This window comes from Sciurus vulgaris (genome assembly GCF_902686455.1).
Source record: "Sciurus vulgaris genome assembly, chromosome: 1".
NCBI classification, from domain to species: domain Eukaryota; kingdom Metazoa; phylum Chordata; class Mammalia; order Rodentia; family Sciuridae; genus Sciurus; species Sciurus vulgaris.
Window position 1 is genome coordinate 191,995,679 of NC_136461.1, and position 20,881 is coordinate 192,016,559.

A 20,881-nucleotide genomic window follows, 5' to 3' on the forward strand; every position below is an offset into this window, starting at 1 on the left:
CATAATGGATTGAAATTGGAAATAAATGACAGAATAAAAAACAGAAACTTCTCCAATACCTGGAGATTAAATAATACACTGTTATATGATGAATGGATAACAGAAGACATCAGGAGGGAAATAAAAAAAATTTTAGAAGTAAACGAGAAAAAAGACACATCATATCAAAATCTCTGGGACACTATGAAAGCAGTACTTAGAGGAAGATTTATATCATGGGGCGCATTCAACAAAAGAAGTAGAAATCAACAAATAAATGTCTTAACACTACAGCTCAAAGCCCTAGAAAAAGAAGAGCAGACCAGCACCAAAAGTAGTAGAAGACAGGAAATAGTTAAAATCAGAGCCGAAATCAACGACATTGAAACAAAAGAAACAATCGGAAAAATTAACAAAATAAATAGTTGATTCTTTGAAAAAATAAACAAAATTGATAAACCCTTATCACACTAACAAAGAGAAAAAGGGAGAAAACTCAAATTACTAAAATTCGGAATGAACAAGGAAATATCACAACAGACACAAGTGAAATACAAAACATAATTAGAAGCTATTTTGAAAATCTATTCTCCAACAAAACAGAAAACCTCGAAGACATCAGCAAGTTTCTAGAGACATATGAATTACCTAAACTGAACAAGGAAGACATACACAACTTAAATAAATCAATTTCAAGCAATGAAATAGAAGAGGTCATCAAAAGCCTACCAACAAAGAAAAGTCCGGGACCAGATGAGTTCTCAGCCGAGTTCTACAAAACCTTTAAAGAAGAGCTCATTCCAATACTTCTCAAAGTATTCCATAAAATAGAAAAGGAGGGAACCCTCCCAAACTCATTCTATGAAGCCAATATCACCCTGATACTAAACCAGACAGAGACACATCGAGGAAAGAAAATTTCAGACCAATATCCTTAATGAACATCGATGCAAAAATTCTCAACAAAATTTTAGCAAATCGCATACAAAAATATATTAAAAAGATAGTGCACCACGATCGAGTGGGTTTTATCCCAGGGATGCAAGGTTGGTTCAACATCCAGAAATCAATAAATGTCATTCACCATATCAACAGACTAAAAGTTAAGAATCACATGATTATTTCAATAGATGCAGAAAAAGCATTCGATAAAATACAGCATCCCTTCATGCTCAAAACACTAGAAAACTGGGGTAGTGGGAACATTCCTTAGCATCGTAAAGGCCATCTATGCTAAGCCCATGGCCAATATCATTCTAAATGGAGAAAAACTGAAAGCATTTCCCCTAAACACTGGAACAAGGCAGGGATGCCCTCTTTCACCACTTCTATTCAACATCATTCTTGAGACTCTAACCAGAGCAATTAGACAAACCAAAGAAATTAAAGGGATACGAATTGGAAAAGAAGAACTCAAACTATCCCTGTTCGCTGACGACATGATTATATATTTAGAGGAACCTCTAAATTCCACCAGAAAACTCTTAGAACTCATTAAGTGAATTCAGTAAAGTAGCAGGTTACAAGATCAATGCTCATAAATCCAATGCATTTTTATACATAAGTGATGAGTCTTCAGAAAGAGAAATTAGGAAAACTACCCCATTCACAATAGCATCGAAAAAAATAAAATACTTGGGAATCAATCTCACAAAAGAGGTGAAAGACCTCTACAATGAGAGCTACAGAACACTAAAGAAAGAAATTAAAGAAAACCTAAGAAGATGGAAAGATCTCCCATGTTTTTGGGTAGGAAGAATTAATATTGTCAAAATGGTCATACTACCTAAAGTGCTATACAGATTCAATGCAATTCCAATTAAAATCCCAATGATGTACCTTACAGAAATAGAGCAAGCAATTATGAAATTCATCTAGAAGAATAAGAAACCCAGAATAGCTAAAACAATCCTCAGTAGAAAGAGTGAAGCGGGGGTATCGCAATACCAGATCTTCAACTCTATTACAAAGCAATAGTAACAAAAATGGCATGGTATTGGTACCAAAATAGACAGGTAGATCAATGGTACAGAATAGAGGACATGGACACAAACCCAAATAAATACAATTTTCTCATACTAGACAAAGGTGCCAAAAATATGCAATGGAGAAAAGATAGCCTCTTCAATAAATGGTTTTGGGAAAACTGGAAATCCATAAGAAACAGAATGAAACTAAATCCCTATCTCTCACCCTGCACAAAACTCAACTCACAATGGATCAAGGACCTTGGAATCAGACCAGAGACCCTGCATCTTATAGAAGAAAAAGTAGGTCCAAACCTTCAACTTGTTGGCTTAGGATCAGACTTCCTTAACAGGACTCCCATAGCACAAGAAAGAAAAGCTAGAATCAACCACTGGGATAGATTCAAACAAAAAGCTTTCTCTCAGCAAAGGAAACTATCAGTAATGTGAAAAGAAAGCCTACAGAGGGGGAGAATATCTTGGCCACTCATACTTCAGATAGAGCGCTAATTTCCAGAATCTTTAAAGAACTCAAAAAACTCTACACCAAGAATACAAATAATCCAATCAACAAATGGGCGAAGGAAATGAACAGACACTTCACAGAAGAAGATGTACAAGCAATCAACAGATATATGAAAAAATGTTCAACATCTCTAGTAATAAGAGAAATGCAAATCAAAACTACCCTAAGATTTCATCTCACCCCAATTAGAATGGCGATTATCAAGAACACAAGCAACAATAGGTGTTGGCGAGGATGTGGGGAAAACAGTACACTCATACATTGCTGGTGGGGTTGCAAATTAGTGCAGCCACTCTGGAAAGCAGTATGGAGATCCCTCAGAAAGCTTGGAATGGAACCACCATTTGACCCAGCTATCCCACTCCTTGGCCTATACCCAAAGAACTTAAAATCAACATACTACAGAGATACAGCCACATCAATGTTCATAGCTGCTCAATTCACTACAGCCAGATTGTGGAACCAACCTAGATGCCCTTCAGTTGATGAAAGGATAAAGAAACTGTGGCATATATATACAATGGAATATTACTCCGCCATGAAGAATGATAAAATTATGGCATTTGCAGGCAAATGGATGAAATTGGAGGATATCATGCTAAGTGAGATAAGCCAATCTCAAAAAACTAAAGGACGAATGATATCGCTAATAAGCAGATGAGGACATATAAGGGGGGGTTGGAGGGGTTAGCGTTAGGGTTAGGGTTAGGTTTAGGGTTAGGGATAAGGAGGGTGGTAAGAATGGAGGAAGGAAGGACTGTATAGAGGGAAAAGAGGGGTGGGAGGGGTGGGGGGGAAGGGGAAAAATAACAGAATGAATCAAACAATATTGCCCTATGTAAATTTATGATTTTTATTAAAATAAATAAATAATTTTTAAAAAAAGAAAGAAAGAAGATGTACTGTACCAGAGTAGGGTTTCTTTTGAAATTGCAATGATTGTGAGGAAGGTAGGAATAACCAACTGCTGAAGCTCTAGTTCTTCGAATTTTTCCACTGGATTGAAGAGATTTGGAATGATAGATCAGGTCTTTTTCATGCACTCCTACACCCAAATAAAGAAGGGGTGATGGGCTGGAGATATAGCTCAGTAGGTAGAGTGCTTGCTTTGTGTGTATAAGGCTCTGGGTTCAATCCCCAGCACCACAAATAAAGAAAAAGAAAAAAAGGAGTGAGAAAAATCATGAAAAAACAGGGGAGATATGAACTTGGGAGGTCATGTGTGCTGCCTAGATCTCAGCTTTAATTTTTGAGTCATCTTGTCAGAACAAAACTGGTTCCATCTAAAAAATAATGATGTTGGGGAAATTTTCGCAATTGAGATAGCTTTTTCCTGAAATAAAGAACAAAGGCACTAATAACCCTTTCATCAAAATTTGGAGGAAATTACAACTTCAAGTCTAACAAAATTGATATAAATTACTGCCTAGAGTTATAATTTCTGTTTTGTTCAAGAAATATGCCCAGTGACTACATCAATAGAGGTTTATGATTGGAAGTAAGCTTAAAGAATATCTGTTTCAACTTTGTAGTTAAGGACACTGAGAACCTCTGATCTCATGCAACAGAAATATGTTTGATCTGGAAAGAGGAGATGTTACTGTGGTCACACTGCAAAGGATCTTTTATTTAAACATAACTGTAAGCTAAACCATTAATATAAATTAGCACTTCAGCCAGTTAAAAGAGGTAGTGTCCACTTCTTTCCTCATGAGTTTTATAAATCATATTTGATCATTGAAACAAAACTTACAACACCACCTGATATCCAAGACAATGATGTTTAAAAGTGAGGAAGGTAAAGAGACCTAAATGGAAGTAAGTTTTCCACATTTGAAACGACAAAGTGTTGATGCACTGCCTGCAGAAAGTCACCTGTGCACATTATAATACCCAGAGTGACTGCTAAAGACCCTCTAGGGAAAGGTGGATTTCAAAATACCACAAATAAACCAAAGGGCTGGGGGAGAGGGAGAAAGAACAGGAAACAAAATGAAAGACAAACCCTAACATTTCAATAATTACCTTAAATGGAAACTGCCCAAGTACACCAAGTAAAAGATAGCAATTGGTAGCATGGATACAAAGAGAGAGGAGCAGAGGGGTCAGAGAAGAGAGGGTGAACTTCAGAAAGCAGAGGGGACATGGGAAGACGTCAACTTTGAAAATTTGCCTCTATCTTGCCATCTAACCCTCTCAAGACCATATAATGTGCAAGGACCAGACACGTTCCCTCAATCTTCCTGATCTTTATTTGATCTATAGAATCCTCTTTTATCTTCTGTTTCTTAAGCAAGGTTTATTTTTCAAAAATCAGTGGATTAAAACTCCTGATTTTACTTTTTATCCAAGTAAGAGCTTACTCTCCAGGGGTCACCCCTAAACTTCCTCTTATTAGCACCCTTAATTTCTCAATCCTTCATTTTTCTACTCTGCTAATTCTTAACCTGGATCAGTCCTGGAATCTACCTCATCTTTCATTGGTACTATGACTGAAAATATTTACTAAATAGGATGAATTGATGCCACTATCATTTTATGGTACCTGTTTTCAGCTAAGTCCACAAGATTCCCAAATAAAACATTTACCTATTCATGATCCATCTCCATTTCCATTCCCTGTAAATTTTATTCCAAACACTCACTGCTTCTTCAAGTTGTTTATCACTAAACAAATTTTTATCGGAAAATAAAAACTTGGGACAAGATTGCTTTCCAAAAATTCTGCTCCTCACACAATCCCAAACACACCCATATCTTCATCTATCATTTATCTTCAATCTCTATGAAGGACAGGGTATCCCTTTTGCCATTTCTCTTTTCAATCCCATTTTCTCCCTCTTCCTGGATTTTCTGACTATGCCCCTTCTGCTTAAGACTCTCTAACTTCCTTCCCTCCAGTTTCCTCCATTTTGTACAAGAATGTTTGAAAAGTAAATCTTTTGCATCATCTCATGTAGCCATGTCACCATTGACCCATTCACACCAAGACTTCTTGAAAGAATATTCCTGCTCCCCTCTTCCACCTCATGATTGTAGTTCACCTATGGTTTCAAGAAAGAGCCTACGTAACTAAATGTTCCCCAAACAAATGTGAAATCATGGATCCACATAATAATTTAGGAGATTGGTGGCCTCCAGGATTGGTTTAATGCACAGTAATATCTGTGAAGATGTAAGCACTTTCCTTCCCTTTACTGGTCCATCCTCAGACTGTTGGCTCTTGTCTTCAAGAGTATCTTCCATGTTTACACAACGGCCACTGCGGCTTTACGGATTGCATTTCCACACAACTACTTCCACAGACTTAGAAGAGTAGGGGACAGGTAAGAGGGCTTTTCTTCAACATCGCTTCCACTTTCTTTTCATACAGGAGCAATCCGTCAGCTCTAAGTCACATGGACACCCTTTCCAACAAGAGAAACCAGGAAAGCATATTCAGCCTCTGTTCCCAGAGGCTGCATATGGGGAAAAAGAAAAATAATGTCCCTTGATGAGGTGATTGACAGAATTGACGATACTCCTGCTCTGTTTTCAATCTAAAATGCACAATGGCCAACTACTGGATGCACCATGCAAACTTTTATTCCCCTTTTAGATTGATCTTTCTGTGGACTTATATATTAGCCACACCCTCCTTCCTATTAATTTTTACTGGCGTGAGTGATTTCACATTGCCTTATTCTGTTCTTCCTATATCTCTATGCCCTATTTTTCTTGGTCTTCTATGTTTTGTAAAAAATGTTGATAATCCTTTATTGTTCTGCCCTCATCCCTATTCTCTTGCCTTCAGTCTGTCATCCTTTTGGCTTATAGACATCTTTGAGAAAATGAAAGAAATTATCTTTAAAATGCACAAATCCAGCTCTGTTCACTTCCTGACTGTCACATCCTAATCTATTTTTCTATTCTACACCCTTCTACCACAATATTTTGACTTACCTGTGTTGTTCTCTTCCGGTGTTTTGGTCACAGTGATGTAAAAACTGACTGAAACAGAAATTGGTACTGAGAAGTAAGGTTGTTACTGTGATTAACCTAACCATGTTTCAGAAGCTTTTAAAACTGTTTTGCAGGGGAAGAATTTTAAAAAGTTTAGAGATGCCAGCTGGAAAAGTTTTACCATGCTGTAAGCAGAGCTTAATGGATGATTCTAGTGAGAGCTCAGAAGACCAGAATGCCAATAGGATTTTGGACAGTAAAGACTGGGCTCATGAGGTTTCAGAGGAGGAAGAACTCTAGGAAATTAAACTTGAGGCCATTCACGTTACATTCTGGTAAAGAGGTTGTCTTCATCCTGCCTATGTCCAGAGACTTGCTATGAGGATAAATATAAAGGTGATGTACCAATTAATCTGGTGAAGAAAATTTCAAGGCAGCACAGAACTCAGGCAGTGGCCTAGATATTACTGGTAGTTTTTAAAAGGTTTATTGTGATAATCAGTAGAAGAAAAAGCAAAGCAGAGAGATTTGAAAAACTGGGAGTTTGGTCATCGAAGTGTGAGTAAACTGAGGTTAAATAAGTAGTGGTGTTAAAGACATTACAGTCATCAAGAAGACTAAGTATTTTGTACAGCGACAAAAGAAAAGATGACTTGAGGGCCTCTCCAGAATTGTCACTCTTTCTCTGTTTTCTGGTTGTCGTATCTTGAGCTGCTGTCCTCTGGCACACCCTTGTGCCATAATGTTCTGCCTCACCTTGGACCCAGAACTATGAAGTGTTGGGGGCTGTGCCATGTTGGCGGCGCCAGGATGGCGCCTGATCACATCGGCAGCGAGGAGGTTAATTGACATAAGCACACTCAGGTGATTTTCTCGTCCACGCACACAATGTATGCACATGTGTTCTCGAGCACTAATTGCCTGCTTGGAGCCTCTCGCCTAATCTTTGCGTAAGAGGTGTGGCCCTGCTCTCCGTGTCCTGGAGGTGATATAAGCGTAGGTGGAGCGAGATGGAGACACAGCAGCCATTAGAAGCAGCCAGAGGGAAAAACACGCTACAGCAGCCATTAGCAGAAAAAAAGCAGTAGCAGAAGACACGTGGCATGGCAGTAGCCAGAGAAGAAGACACGCCACAGCAGCCATTAGCAAAAAAGCCAGAAGAAAGAACACAGCAGCGAGTAGGGGCAGCGGCAGAAGGCAGATTGCGGAACGGAGAACTGAGACGCATCACTAGGGCACCTTAGGTAGACACACCCTTAGTTCACAGGATGCAGGACTTTAAGGCGTGGCAGGCCTCTCTCCTTCTAAGCTCTAAGAAAAGCCTGTCTTTCTTTCAAAGTTTCTCTCTTAAGCAAAGTTTCTTTCTCTCTGATAAGCGGGGTCTCTCTCTCTCTCCTCTCAAAGCAAGTAAACCTCATTTCCTCTATCCTCTATAAACAAGCAAGAAAGCAGTGCACTAAAGAGAAAGATAGAAGTGCCTCAGTTTCCACTCCACCACCCATAAGACCCATGCAAGTTGTTGCTGCAGGCGGTGACAAATATCCATGGATTTTGGAACCGCAAAGAGCCAGCGACAATGAAGTCAGTCAGCCATGGACTGAACCTCTGAAGCTGTGAGTCAAAATAAATTTTCCTCCTCTAAAAAACAATGCATAAACCCATAACATTTATGTGTGTGATTTATTGATTGATTGATTTCTTCCTTCCTTTCTTTTTATATTTTTCTGTGACTGCTGAGAACAGAAGCTGTGTTCTGACGGTAAGTACTTCCTTAGGGTTTTCTAAAATTTAATTTTTATTGGTGCATTACAATTATACATAATAACTGGCTTCATTGTTACATATTTGTATATGCACATGACATAGTCCGGCCAATTTTATTCCCAGTACCTGTTTAGTCCCGCCCATTCTCCATCCCCCTGACTCTTCCTCTACTCTACTGTTTTCCCTTTCATTTTTATGAGCTCCTCCCTCAAATTTCTCCTCTTTTCTCTCTAGCTTCCACATGTGAAAGAAAACATGCAACCCTTGACTACATGCACCTGGCTTATTTAGCTTCACATAATGCTCTCGAGTTCCATCCATTTTCTTGCAAATAACATGATTTTGTTTTGCTTCATGGCTGAACAAAACTTCATTTTGTATATATACCACATTTTCCTTATCCATTCTTCTGTTGACGGATACCTAGGCTGGTTTCATAGATTAACTATTGTGAGTTGCACTATTATAAACATGGGTATGCTTGTATTGCTACCTGCTAACTTTAAGAATTCTTTTTGGATAAATGCTAAGGAGTGGTATAGCTGGGTAGTGGTTGTGAAATTTCAAGGCATTTAAAAACTCCCTAAAACCCATCCATCAATCACTTTGGTGATCCCTGATCCATGCCTTGAAAGTCCTTGCTCCAAGCATTCTCCTTTTGTACTAAAAAACTTTTGTCATGTTTTTCATTACACCCAGTGCCCCTCACATAAATAGGACCACTTTAGATCTCTCTTTTGAGCTCAGATTCATAATTCCAACTGCCTGGTAAAATGTCTGTCAACATTTGTTACGGATGTCTCATAGAGAAATTACCTCAAAATAGACTATTTTTGACTATATCTTAATCCCCCTACCCCAGTCTGTTCTCCCATTATACTCTTTCTCTTGGTTATTAGTGTTTTATCGAGGAAGATAGGTTCTAAACATCTTTAACTCTTCCCATTCTTTCCACCTTCTACAGTTAGTTGATCACAAGCCCATTCAAGTGTATCCCAAAGGCTCTCTGCAATTGTTCTGTTCTCCATCACTACTGCAATATTCTAGATAGGTTCGTCAGGAGATCATAATATGCCTGTACTACTAATGCCCCTTCAGCCCTTTGTCCATGCTAATCAAGGAATCTCTCGCTAAAACCAAAATTTTTTCACTTTACAAATTAAAATCTGTGATCCCAATTTGCAGCACTCAAATCTAATTATTTATGACTACAACCACGTCTTTGCATTATCTGACTCTCGTATTCATCTCCTTCCAATATTTTTTTTTCCAAAGTCCCACGTGTATCCTATGCTCAAGTCACTACTGCAAGAGACATACTAGATATTTGAAGCCACTACCACAGCTCCTGAATAGGCCATGTCTTTCACCCCTCCAAACTTTTGTACCATGCACTTCATCCACGTGGAAAGCCCATCCCTACCCTCTACCTAACCCCTTATGTAGCCACCCTTCAAAGCGTTAGTCAGAGTTCATCTCTTTTTTGCAACATTCTCTACTTTCCCTCTCTTTCTTTGGAGTTTTGTGCCAACTCATGTTATTGAATATATCCCATTTTGTTAATGAATATGTATTCCTCATAATATTCTGACATATTTGGGAGCACAGTTTATGAGTAATTCAGCTTTCTGACTGTCAGATAGGAGACATCAACATGCTGATGGAAAAAAAGAAAGATTTTAGTACATGTGCATTTTAAAAGAAAGCAGACTTTATTTCTTAAGTCAATATTATGTACTTTTATGAGTGATGGGAACATTTGGAGAAAGGGAAATTTTATTAGATGTCTGCATGGGTAAGTTTGACTTCAAAAACACTACAGTCTACTTTTCGGAATATCCAAAATATCTACTCTGGTTACGACCTCAATTCTATTCTTTGTGCTGTAGAAAACAGCCACTAGAAGGCACCATCGTTACATGTTTTCTTGGAATTAATTTTTTAGGGAAAAAACTAGCTTTAAAAACAAAACTCTTTATGTTCACATTTGTTTAGCCAGGTGTGATTTTTCAAAGCAAGGAGAACATTTACTTTCTACTCATTCCCTCCACTGTCCACACCACTTAGAAATCTATCCACAAGTTGTCATAGTTAGGATATTTCCAAACAAGAAATCAAACCTCCCATTTTTCCTCTGAGTCTACTGAATTCTTCATTTAACAAATCTTATCTTCAGGATTCCAACTTTGTGCAAACCACTCCTGTAGAAAATACAGAAGCCAGAAGTCGTTTAACCAACATTAATTAGATGTCCTATACTGGAAAAGTAAGGTATCTAGGAAAAGTAAGAGTCGGTATGAATCTACCATTAGTCAGTTCACACTGTGAGATAAATAAGATAAATAACTTCTTACATTTTAAAGAGGCCATTAATGCAAGAGCAAAATGCATATGGCATTTCCTACTGTAAGCACAGCCCCAAAGAAGGAATCTGGGAACATGCACTTCATCCACGTGGAAAGCCCATCCCTACCCTCTACCTAACCCCTTATGTTAAGTTGTCTACCTCTGTTTTTTGCTGAGTCCTTGGCTCCACCGATGGCTTAGGGAAGGGAAAGGACATTTTAGGAGAAGTACACACAAGGAAATTTAAAAGATTTAAAAAGTATGAATTTTCTCTATCAAATGTACCAAAATGTCAGTCTAAGCACAAACATGTACTTTCTAAATTGGGGGAAGAGAAGGAAGGGAAAGGGAGGAAATTTCCAAGGTCTTTATTAAAAACTATAAAGAAAAATGAAACATAACCTCTTACTGATTGAGGGAAGTAAGTTAAGGCAAAAGTTGAGATTGCCTTAAGGACAGCGGTCCCAAGTTAGAAGCAATGCCTGTCTTCAAGAAGAAGCAAATCCACATCTTCTCTAGAAGAGAGTGTCCCAGTTTGGATTCCAGCACCTTCCACAAATTAAAACCAACTCTGTACACTTATAGTCACAGATCACCAACTCATGAGGTCAGCCACCATGAGAAGCCTCAGACAACAGCAGCCCAGCTGGGGTTTTAGTGCAACTTCATGGGAAACCCCCATCCAGATCCTCCAAGTCGAATCTTCCTAACTTCCCTACTTGTTGAATTCTTGGCATAATAAATGGTTGTTCTATTCCATCAAATTCTAGAGGTATTTTTCTGTGCAGCAATAGTAAGCAATAGTAATAGAAATGAGAAGAGATGCGTAAAATCATTGATCTAAGATTTCGCCTAAAAAAAATAGAGAAAAAAGTCAGTCACTCTTGAATAACTGTAGCTTAATCAGGGCTCTTTTTAAATTTCTTTTCCTGGACTTTCTGTTAAGTTGTCTACCTCTGTTGGTATTACATTGAGCTCTTAGCCTCCACCCAAGGAGACTTTTGAAAATAGACTTACCCTAAACCTTATATCCAGTTAAATTTTTTCCTTTAAAAGAAATGAAATCAAAATACAGACATTTGCAGAGCAATTAAAACTGAGAGACTGTGCTAATATACTTAACATACAAGAAATCCTTATGGAAGTTTTGCAGGTTGAAAGCAAATAACCCCAGACAGTAATTTGAACCCACCTAGTAAAACAGAACACTGAGAAAGGTAATATGTAATTACCAAAGATAATAGAGTGTGTATTTCTTTTCATTTCTTCTTTTAACTGACATCAGTAAAGTTGCTGATCAGATATCATGTATCATGATATTTATGTTGGGCCTATAACATAGAAATGTAATATACTTGATAATAATAGGATCAAAGAAACTGGTAGAATTAAAGCTTTATTAGAATAAGGAAACTACTAGATGAAAACATGAATTCACAAATATGATAAATAAGAAGTTTAAGTTACTCTATAAACATAGAATTTTTCTCCTATTTCTTTTGTAGATATAACATTATATAAATCAGTTATTATAGCAATGTCAATATTATAATAATATTTTGTGATATATTATATTTTATATTATAAATATTATAGCAATATAATGATAGCAATTTATTTTGCTATTGCTGATATCAAAATATCAATAATAGCAAAAAAAGAGGGAAGAACAAATGGATTCATATAGGAGTAATGTTTCTGCATTTTATAGAATTAAGTCAGTATAAACCAGAAGTGGCTTCTGAGTCAAGATATGCATAGTAATCCTTGGGGAAACCACAAAGAAAATAACTCAGAAAATACATAGTGAAAAATCACTAGCAGAATTAAAATGTAAGACTGGGAGATATTCTCTGAATTCAAAATAAAACAATGAATGAGTAATACAGGAACAAGAAAAACACAAGATAGAGAAAACAAAAAGTGAAATGGCAGGCATAGACCCAGCTATGCCATGAGAATATTAAAGCTGAAGGGGTAAACGATTGAAAGACAGAGGTCTCAGGAGGCTGAGACTGGAGGATCGAAGGTTCATAGTCAGCCTCTGCAACTTAGCAAGGCCCTAAGCAACTTGGTGAGCCCTGTCTCAAAATAAAAAAAAATTTAAATGGGGGGTGGGGGAGCACTAGGGATATGTGGATCAGTAGTTAAGTGCCCTTGGGTACAAAAAAGAAAAAAGAAAGAAAAGAAAGGCAGATATTTTCAGACTGAATAAGCAAAAACAAGATTCAAGTATGTACTGCAATAGGAGAGACGGTATAGATTCCAATATACAAATAAATTCAAAGTAAAAGGATAGAAAAGATCATTCAAAGAGCAACCATAAGATAATTGAAGCCACAAAACAAATATTAAAAGACTTTAAAACAAATAGTTACTAAAGATAAAGAGAGATCATTTATAACAATAAAGGGGGTGATTCACTAGGAAGATATAACCATTATAAGCATGTGTGGGGTTAACCACAGAGACCCAAAGCACAAGTGAAAGAGGTGAAAACTGAAGAGAGAAATCAATGATTCAATAGTAATAGCTGGAGGCTTCACCACCCACATTCAAAAAACGGGTAGGTCAACTAGGTATAAGAAGTCTTGAACATCACTATAAACCAACTAGACCCAAGAGACATCCATAAAACATCCTAATAGGCAGCTATAAAGCGTCCAACAAAAGCATGATAAACTTCTCAAGTGCCCAGGGAGCATTCTCCAGTACAAATAACATGCTAGACAACAAAAAGGGCCTTGATAAATTCAGAGGGATTGGAACCAAGCAAAGTGTTCTCAGAATTTACAGCCAATAACAGAAATTTGGAAACTACTGAGTAGATGAAAATTAAATAGCGCACTCCTAAATATTCAATGACTCTGAGAAGAAACACCAGGAATAATCAGAAAAGACTTTGATGTGGACAGAAATGAAGACACAATACACCAAAATTTATGGGATGCAACTACAGCAAAGGTTAGAGAAAATTTTACAACTATAAATACCCACATTTGAAAAATAAAGCTCTTATCTCAATACCTTAAATTTCCATCTAAAGACACTAGATAAAGTCGTGCAAAGTCCAACCAAGAAAAAGGTGAAAAAGAAAAAATAGGAAATAATGAAACACAAAAGTTATAATTGGATGCCCTAAACAAATGTATGCCAACAAATAACATTGTCTGAAATGGATAAATTCTTAGAAAGGCACAAAATACTGAAACTGATTCAAGAAAAAATTTTTAAAAATCTGACTGGTTATGAAGAGTAGAGAATAAATTACCTAAAACAAAACAAACAAAGCCAACCACAAAGAAAAACCCAGTCTTAGATGGCTTCACTGGAAAATTTTGCTAAATATTAATATTAAAATTAATACCACTTCCAAAGCCTCTCCAAAGTTTCAGGTTATAACATAAACACATACAAAACTCAATTGCATTTTTAAGTGCTAGCAATGAACAATAGGAATCAAAATTTAAAATATAGTGCTATTTACAGTTTCTCAGGGAAAAAAACGAAGTACCAAGGTGTAAATCTAACGTAACAGGATCTGTATGCTGCGAAGTACCAAACCCTGTGAGAGACCCACATGGTGGTACATGCCTGTAATCCTAGTGATTCAGGAGGCTGAGGCAGGAGGAACTTGGCAAGTTAGAGACAAGCCTCAAGTACTTAGCAAGACCCTGTCCCAAAATTAAAAAACAAAAAAGGGCTGGGAATGTAGCTCAGATGTAAAGCTCTCCTGGGTTAAATCACTAATACAAACATAACAATAATAATTCTGAGAGAAATAAGAGAATATCAAAATAAATATCAAAATAAACAAAGAGATATATTCATGAATGAAAAAAATAAATTCAGTTGCAAATATGAAAATTCTCCCCAAACTGATATAAAGGTTTAATATAATCACTACAAAAAATTCAAATGAATTTTTATAGACCTAATTATCATTATTCTTAAGTTTATGTAGAAAAACAAATGAACTAAAGTAGCCAAGACAGTTTTGAAAAAATAAGAATAGTATTAAAAATAAGAATAGTATTTATTCTAGTAATCAAGACTGTATGGCACTATGTGTCTGCTCCTCTGCCAGACAGAATACAGAACCCATAAGTATATCACACAAATATGCCAACTGATTTTTTATGAATGTGCAAAAACAGTTCAGTGGAGGAAAGACAGCCTTTTCAACAAATGGTGTTGAACCAAGTGGATACCAGTAGGCAAAAGGATAAAAATAGAACTAAACCTCACACCACATACAAAAATTTACTCAAAATTTAACCCAAACTTACATGTAAGAAGAAAACTTTAAAAAAAAAAAAAACTTTCAGAAAAAATAGAAAATCTTTCAAAATTTCAGTCTTGACATCAAAAGCATGACCCACAGAAGGAAAAACTGATATATTAGACCTCATCAAAGCTTTTTCTCAGCAAAGGATACAATCAAGAATGTGAAGAGAGAGCCTACAGAGTGGGAGAAAATCTTTTCCACACTCACTTCAGATAGAGCACTAATCTCCAAAATTTATAAAGAACTTACAAAACTTTACACCAAAAATACAAAGAACCTAATCAATAAATGGGCCAAGGAACTGTCCCAATAAATGGGACAATTTACAGAAGACGACATGCAGGCAATTAATAAATAGATGAAAAATTGTTCAACATCTCTAGTAATTAGAGAAATGCAAATTAAAACTCTAAGATTTCATCTTACTCCAATTAGAATGGCTGTTATCAAGAACACAAGTGATAATAGGTGTTGGCGTGGATGTGGGGAAAAAGGCACACTTTTACATTGCTGGTGGAGTCGCAAATTGGTGCAGCAACTCTGGAAAGCAGTGTGAAGAATCCTCAGAAAACTTGGAATGGACCCACTTTTTGACCCAGTTATCCCACTCCTCGGTCTATACTCAAAGGACTTAAAATTAGCATACTACAGTAATGCAGCCACATCAATGTTCGTAGCAGCTCAATTTACAATACCTAGACTGTGGAACCAAATTAGATACCCTTCAACAGATGAATGAATAAAGAAACTGTGGTATATATGCACAATGGAATTATTATTTAGCCATAAAGAAGAATAAAATTATGTCATTTGCAGATAAATGGATGGAATTGGAGAACATCATACTAAGTGAAATAAGCCAGTCCCAAAATACCAAAGGCCCTGACAAATGTTTTCCCTGATAAGTAGATGATGATATGTAATGGGGGAGGGGGGAGGGGAGTGAGAGAAGAATGGAGGAACTTTAGATTATGTAGAAGGAAATGAGAGGGAGGAGGGTAAGAAAGATGGTGGAATGAGACAGACATCATTACCCTATGTACGTGAATGATTACACGAATGGTGTGAATCTACATCATGCACAACCATAGAAACAAAATGATGTACCCCACTTGTATACAATGAATCAAAATGCAGTCTGTAAAAATAAAAAATAAATAAATAAAACCTATTATGCCTCTGTAAAACAATTTTTTTAATATTTGTTCTGTAAAAGATCTTTACAAGAAGAAAAGGCAAGCTCTAGGATGTAATAAAATATTTGCAGACCACTTATCTCATTAAAAAAACTATAATTATCTATAATAGATAAAGAACTCTCAAAACTGAAAATTAAATAATAAGTAATCCAGTTATAAGCAAAAGAAATGAAAAGACACTGAAAAGACTATACAGATGCCAAGCAAGTACACACAAAATGTTCAACATTAGTCATTAGGGAAATGTAAATTTCAACCACAGTGGACTATTACTATATACCTATCATACTGTCTCATAAAATCTAGTAAGAACTTCATGTCCTAAAGAATGTACAGAGAAACAGGATCACTCGTACACTGCTGCTGGAAATGTGAAATGGTACAGCCACTCTGGAAAGGAAGTTTCTTTTAAAACTAAACATGTAACAAACATGCAACCAGTAATTTCAATCTTACTCATTTATCCCAAAGAAATAAAAACATGTTCATATAGATGTCTATATATGAATGCTCATAGAAACTTAACTCACAATAGCCCCAAACTAGAAATACCCAGATGTCTTCTAACAACTGAGTGGTTAACAAACTGTAGTATATCCACACCATATGTGTAGGTAGAATAATGTCCCCCTAGTTACCTATAAGGAAAAAGTGATTTTGCACACATGATTGAGGTGTGGACCAAAAAGCCATGAAAGCAAGCTCAACACCATCAGTCATCATCAAATGCAAATTAAAACATTAGAATGACTAATGTTTAAACTTTACAGTACCTAACATTGATGAGAATATGAAACAACTGGAATGCTTATTCATTACTACCAGTAGTGTAAAATAATATAATCACTTTGGAGATTTTGGTAGAACCTTTAAAAGATAAACATAGAACTACTTTATGACCTGGCAATTTCACTTCCAGATATTTACCAAAGATAAATGAAAGCATGTGTCCACAAAGAGACTTACAAAAATGTGCATAGCATTCAAATCCATAACAACCAATCATGGAAGCAACTCTAATGTCTAGCAAAACATAAATGGGAAATAAATTATGATATATTTTTATTCAATGTAATGCTACTACAAAATAATGGACGAGGATGAAACTGTTTTCTATGATACTGTGCTGGTGGACACCTGACTGCATTTGGAAAAACACATAGAACTGGGTCCCCCACAAAGACTGAATTTTACTACATACAAATTTTTATGATTCAACCAGAATGGTGGGGAGGTACAAAGACAGAAAAAATACTGTAACAAGAGAATATAATTTTATTACAAGTGAATTCAGACCCCAACCAGAGCAGGTGGTAAGAAATGAGCTGACCTAAATATCTTTGTTAAAAAAAAAAAAAGTGTGTTGGGGGGTGGTATTTTGACCATACCTAGGACTAAAGACAAGAATGGCAGCTCAACACCACATTCTAGTTGGAAAATTTGTTTTGCACAAGATTTTATCTCAGGGTTACTATTCAGAAGCTACTTTCAGATCATAGACTAGAGTTGAACAATTCAGTAAATAAAATGTAGAAATGTAGATAATGAGAATCGGGTTTCTCACTGTCAGAGAAAAAAGTAGCAGGTAAGCAAAGGGAGATGTTCCATGAATGCTGTGATCCTTCTGCATTGAAGTCCTATTTATCTGTATGACCTCATGTTTATGCTAGTGTGTGTGTATGTGTGTGTGTGTTGTTATTGTTGTCTGCGTGTATACTACAATCTGTATACTTATCTATAGGTCTATCTGTAGATATACATGTATATCTGCATTTATTTATCTAATGTGTACACGTATTAGTACACATACCCATGTGTGCACACGCACACATTTCCTAGCTCTGTTACCTGACAGAGAGTAAAGTGGTGACACCTCATGACAACAAATACATTTGGTGCCCAGATTTTGCCTTCTAAATACCATTTTTCCATAAAAAGGAAACTAGGGCTCCTTGGAGAAACGATCAATTCTAGGACTTGAATAGTGAAAATAAAATGTATATGACTTGAGCCTGGAGTGTATTGTGATGCCAAAAAGTAAGTATATTTTTTATAAAAAATAAATTTCCATTCTAGAAATATCTACCCAAACAATAATTAACTGTATATGAGTGCAAAATAAAGAAACTTTCTGATAAAAATTTTAAAATTTAAAAATAAAAGGAAAGGGTCACCAGCCCCTATGGTCATAGCAGAAGCAATTTGAGTCACCCTAGAAATAACAATGGTTTGGATTATAACCTGAAGAATAAAATATAAATAACCACAAGTCAATACTTATTTATGTAAGTGAATGAATAAATAAATGGGGGAAAGGTGTGATGCTTCTCTATAGGAGAATTATAAGTAATAAATAAAGAATAAGTGAGAAAATTTTAAAAATAATTCTAGAAGACTAAAGTAATCATATCTATAAGCAAAATTCACTGACAAATGCTAGAATTAGTGGGCCATGCTTTAAAAAGAAACAACCTGTATACATAGCCTCAAATTATCTCCCCAGAAATATTTGTTAATTACTGTAGTATTTTTAACATACATTCAAAAATTCTTTAACACTCTTCCCTCCAGAAGTAGTTTAGTTCTCCTTACCTCAAGTATGGACTGGACTTGCTGACTTGCTCATTAGTCTTCTGACAGAGGACTAATATCTAGAATATATAAAGCACTTGGTCAGTGTGATGGTACATGCCTGTAATTCCAGCAACTTGGGAGGCTGAGGCAGGAGGATCACAAATTCAAGACCAGCCTCAGCAACTTAGTGAGGACCTAAGCAACTTAGCAAGACCCTGTCACAAAATAAAAAATAAAAAGAGCTGGGAATGTGCTCAGTGGTTAAGCATCCCTGTATTCAATCCCTGGTACCAAACCAAAAAAAAACATTTTTGAGATTTCATGTCCTACCAGTCAGAATGGAAGTCATCAAAAATACAAATAAGTATAAATGCTGAGGTTCCTCAAAAGACTAGACCTGAATGAGAAGACTGCCAATCTCATTTATCTTGGTGGGGCTCCTCATGATTGTTTCCTCACATGTTTGGTATTTCTGTTTAGTTAATTAATAAATTTATAGACAATCTTTAAAAACAAAAGACTAGACCAGAACCACCATATGACTCAGCTATACCACTCCCACAGAATCCATGTCATCCTTCTGTATTAATACCTGCATACCCATGTTTACAGCAGCACAATTTGCCATAGCCAAAACTATGAAACCAGCCTAGGTGTCCATCAACAGATGAATGGGTTAAGAAAATGTGGTATATATACAGAATGGAGTTTTATTCTGTCATTAAAAAATGAAATTATGTCTTTTGCAGGAAAATGAGTGGAACTATAGACTATCATGCTAAGTAAAATAAACCAAACTCAAGGTCATATGTTTTCTCTCATATGTGGAAGTTCAAGAGGAAAAAATAAAAGTGAGGGCAGGACTGGAGATCTCATGAAAATCCAAGTGAGAATAATAGCAGAAAAGGGCAGGGGTAGAAATGGAGAGGAAAGTGCTGGGCAGTGACATTGACCAGACCATATTGTCATAATGTGTGCACCTACAAATAGGGAACAACAAATCCCATCATTATGTACAACTATAACACAACAATAAAAATGTGGACGCGGGTGAGAAGTATCAAGGTCACAAAGACAAGGGAAACCCCAGTGGTTTGGAGGAGTCTGAGGAAACATGGTAACTGCAATGGAGTACCCTGGCTTGGACCTGCAACAGGGGAAAAAAAAAAAAAAAAAAACAGGAAGATAAGAATAAAGTCTGTAGTTCAGTTAATGACATATTATCAATGTTTAATTCTGTGTTTTAATAATTTTACTGGGGTTATGTAAAATTTTAACACAAAAATAAGTACACAGGTTATACAAGAATTCTTTGTAATAGTTTAAATGTAAGTTATATCAAAATTAAAAGTGGGAAATACAAATAAATTATGTAGACTTACAACTAAATAAGTTATATGAAAATTGAGACATTAATAATTGAAAGATACAAAAACATGCATGGATCTCAAAAACATTATGCTCAGCAAAAGAAGCCAGACACAGAAGAGTCACCCTGCATGATTCTATCTATAGGAACTTCCAGAACAGGCAAGGGCACTAATGATAGAAATCTTGTTCATGAATGTTTCTGGATAATGTCCCTGGATAAGGAGGGACTGAATGTAGAAGGACAGGAGGCAACTTTCTGAGGTAATGGAAATATTCCACACCTTAATTGAAGAGATGGATACAAGACTGCTTAGATTGCAAATTTCAAGAAACGGTATACTTTAAAAGGTGCATTTATTGTATGTGAATTATACCCCAATAAAACAGCTTTCAGAAAAGATTATGGAGTGGAGAAATGAATTTTAAAAGATGTATTTATAAAACATACAGGGCATAAATAAAAGAGCACTAACTTCATCAGGAAAAAAGACCCAAGAACAGGCTTAGGTCTGTTTAAAACTTTGAAAATAACCATAACCCCCCAATTGACCTTAACGTTCTGAGTACTGGAACTGGGAAATGTTCTAAATTTCCAGGAAACCGGGGTAAAAGCAAGCTGTTCCCACACCTCCAGCTAGTTCTGGCCTCCTTGTATATTTGAGATTAATTTACAACTATTAAAGCACTAATAAATGATCAGAAGTTATGGCACCATGTAAGCCCTCACTTTGAAGTTCAGGCCATTTCCTTCCTCTGCTTGGAAGCACTTGAGGCTAAAGGCTTCTGTGTTATCCCAGGAGCCTGCAGAACTGACCTGAAGTGAGACTGGGCAGGACATCCAAAGAGTTAATCCAAGCACACCCTGGTGTCGCCGCCACCCCATACCTCAGCCCCAAACAAGGATCCCAGGGGCTGCCAAGTCTGG